This window comes from Triticum urartu, chromosome 3A, assembly GCF_056163025.1.
Source record: "Triticum urartu cultivar PI428250 chromosome 3A, HENAU_Tu73, whole genome shotgun sequence".
Classification (NCBI taxonomy): Eukaryota; Viridiplantae; Streptophyta; class Magnoliopsida; order Poales; family Poaceae; genus Triticum; species Triticum urartu.
Genome location: NC_141875.1, coordinates 117,925,031 through 117,928,895, shown reverse-complemented (window position 1 = coordinate 117,928,895; position 3,865 = coordinate 117,925,031). Strand labels below are relative to the sequence as shown.

The 3,865-nt window shown below is 49.0% G+C and overlaps 1 pseudogene; it reads left to right on the top strand.

The window, feature by feature from the left end:
- The first annotated feature begins 1,378 nt into the window (after window positions 1-1,378).
- Window positions 1,379-3,098, top strand: LOC125530158 (adenylate isopentenyltransferase 5, chloroplastic pseudogene; annotated as a pseudogene).
- The last annotated feature ends 767 nt before the right edge of the window (window positions 3,099-3,865 follow it).

Sequence of the window (3,865 nt, the reverse complement as noted above, 5' to 3'; positions counted from 1 at the left end):
AACGGGTATTCCTCCCATGCACCAGAGTGAGCTCAACCGTTAGATATGATATCCGAGGTCATCCGAGGAGCCCTAGACCTTATCATAATTATGAGGCTCCTATAGGGTTGTTTTGAAAATTTGTTGAAGCTCATATGATGACCATTGGATCTTAGATCCAACGCTAGCATGGGACCATGTGAAGCCCGTAGCACCTGCTATCCCCCCCCCCCCCTCTACAAGAACAACTTTCACAATTTATTTACTTTTTTTATCAGGATTGTTCGTGATTGTTGACTCCTCCAAATGTAAGTCTTCGATACGTACGAGAAGTCCAATGGTACCAGTAAAAGTTCTCCACCCACCAATTTGTGAGCGATTAATAGCTGAGTAACTTTAGCTTACCTACCGTCAATATAATTCGCGAGAAGAAAGAGTCTGGTTTTCCCCTTTTTGACATAATAAAGAAGAGTCCGGGTTAAATGGTTTTGTATATGTTTTTCTCATAGACAATATCATAGATTCAACATGAGTGGGTGCCCTTTCCACACACAAAAAAGCACGAGTTGCTGTTGGATACATGTAATAAGTATGGATGTTGGAGTACTTGGCAACAAAGATTGTCCTAGCTTTGCTTGTTGAGAAATATTCAAGCATGCATGGGAGTCTCATGGGGCTTTCATACCTCGAGTTCCTTCCTTCCACTTGGAACAAGCAGCTCTAGTAGACAGATCCGGGCCATTTCAGTCCCCACGAATTAGTTTCTGGTCCATGCATTCTAGACGGTGGGTCAATCTTCCTCAAGCGAGCGCGGTCTAACTCCGTGACGGTGACGGTAAAAGCACGGTGCTCGGTCTCTCTTTTTTTTTTTTTTAGCATCACGGTGCTCGGTCTCTTCACCCCCTGCAACGTGCAAATTACTGCGGTGTCTTTCCTCTTTTCTCCGCGAGAATCGATCAAGTTTCCCTGGAAGAAGCAGTTCGGGACGTTCAGACCCACCGACTCGATCGGGAAACAAACACGTACGTACACCGCGAGTAACTTCACATAGTACAGTTGACACATCCCCGCATTGAATAAATCAAATTCAATACCGGTCAACTCGTGACTTTGACCAGTACTAATGTTTTTGAACGAATATTATCTGTGTTCATAACGTGGAGGCACTGTTAACCTTTGGCTCATTCTCAGTCTCGCCCCGGTAACTTTTTTGAAAACTTCAGGTCCTAAAATTGCGTAAGGATAATAAACCTAAGATTACACCGGCGAGGTAGTAATAAGGTAAATGCGTGACTCAAATTTAAGAAGAAAAATCAGATAGCTTTTGTTTTGCGAATTGTGATTAAAAAAAACCATCAGATAACTTTGTGAATCAGCATTCATGAGTATATATAGTAGTGATGCCGGTTGTATTTGCAGGAGTAGCTTAATTGCCAGTTGTGTTCTGACTGGCAGGGCAATGCAGGTACGTGTCAGGTTCCTGTGATCTTGACATGGAACCCGAGAGAGACCGTTCCTTTTCCAATCCACCGATGAAACGAAGAAATGCTAAACAAAATGCAGCAAGCTTGCCAGTGACGAGACCATCGGAATTTTAGTTTTTTTGAAAGTTGACCGTGGGGAGAACGTAAGCATGCGCGTTGGACACAGCTAAGGTTCAGGACAGTGACGGTCTCCTCCCTTCCTAGAACCACACCGTCAAGAACCAAAATTCTACGTGCAGGCTAGTATAAATAGACGGCCATCTCCCGCTAGTTTCATGCACCGATCGACCTCCTCGAAAATCGTAGGCTCTTCTCGAGCGCAGCAGGCGAACAGACGCGACGACCTGTACTTCTGACTTGTGCATGCATATGGGGGCCATTAGCGCGGCAGCGAGCGGCAATGGCAAAGCCAAGGTGGTCATTGTGATGGGCGCCACGGCCACCGGCAAGTCCAAGCTGGCCGTGGACCTCGCGCTGCGGTTCGGCGGCGAGGTCGTCAACTCGGACAAGATCCAGGTCCACGACGGCCTGCCCGTGGTCACCAACAAGGCCACCGTCCGCGAGCAAGCCGGGGTGCCGCACCACATGATCGGCGGGGTGCACCCCGACGCCGACTACGCCGCGGCGGAGTTTCGGCGCGACGCCACGCGCGCCGTGGAGTCGGTCCTCGCGAGGGGCCGCCTGCCCATCATCGCCGGCGGGTCCAACAGCTACCTCGAGGCGCTGCTGGACGGCGAGCCGGGGTTCCGCCGGCGGTACGACTGCTGCTTCCTCTGGGTGGACGCCGACACGTCGGTGCTGGAGCGGTACGTCGGCGACCGCGTCGACTGCATGGTGGAGCAAGGGCTCGTCGGCGAGGTGCGGGAGTTTTACCGGGCGGACGCGGACTACTCCCGTGGGATCAGGAGGGCCATTGGCGTGCCGGAGATGGACACCTACTTCCGGCAGGAGGCGGCAGGGGCGCTGGAGGGAGACGAGGAACGACGGGCCGGGCTCCTCGAGGCCGCCGTCGGCGAGATCAAGGAGAACACATGCAGGCTGGTGTGCAGTCAGCTCCGGAAGATCCACCGCCTGCGATGCCTGCCTGGGTGGAGCATCCGCCGCCTCGATGTCACCAGGGTGCTTTCGCTCAAGGTCGGGAAGGCGACGGACCAAGAGGCGGAGCGCACCCTGTGGGAGGCGGATGTCGTCGGGCCTGCCGCGTGCGTCGTTGACATGTTTATTCGCTCTCCTGGAGGGATGGTGGCGGATGTGAGCACGGATGGGAAGGAGCTAAGCACGGGGGCCAAGCATGCAGCCGTCGCCGGAATCGTCGAAGCGGCCGACAGGTGTGGTCTGCAGCTACTCGAGACTGGGCCGACGTCTCGTGGGTTTCATCCAAGGAAAGCGGCCGCAGCAGTTTGAGTTTCGAGACTCTCATCAACTTAACCGTACCACCCCTAAAAAAATCAACTTAACCATACCATATATCCATTTATTTAGTATCAGAATAATCATTTTATTGATTTATTTTATCTAGTTGTGCTCTTCTATCCATTAAGTTATAGAAAAGCCTAATGCATTGTATACTGCACACTACTAAACTGGAGTAGATGACACCCATGCGCTAATTATTTCAATGTATTTCAGTGGTTGTATGAATATGAATATTTAGATTAATAATATGTGTGCTTTCGCAAAAAAAAGATTAATAATATGTGTGAAGATTTTTCTAATGCATAGTTGAGTGTTGAGAGGAATATGTTAATGGGATCACTTATTAAGAAATATATTTAGATACATGTCAACTAGTGGTCTCTATCTTAATATATGTATGTCTGATGCTTTTGGACGTGCTATAAACATTAAGTCATAGATTATGCCATGGAAGACCGACAATAGAGGAAATACCATCGAGGTAGAGTCACTCTCGTATGTAACCGCTAGCCCACCTTTAGATGAACGTCCTATGCCGCATGTGTGAAAGACCGAGGATATCATCTTGAACAGGGATGAGGATACTAGGGATTGCAAGATTATCCGATATTCAACCAGTTGTGCATGGGTTTGGAGGTCATTTTATACCCATATATTTTGTCGGTAGATACCCCGCAAACCGGATATTCATGGATATCCAACCAGTTGGGCAATGGTTTTGAGGTCATTCCTGCCCATGAATTTTCCTAAGTGGATATTCTCGGACTCATGGGGTTGGCATGGATTCGAAAATGCTCTCGTGATAGCCATATATATGACGGGAGGTCCTAACATCGAATGACCTAAGTCATATAAGCAAATCCCAGTTCCAAAGCCCAATGGCCGAGAGATGAATATGTGCTTCGGCTATGCGTGCAAGCGTAAGTAACTAAATATATGTATTGTGATATGTGACTTTCCATGTGTTGTTGTTGACATGTGGGAAC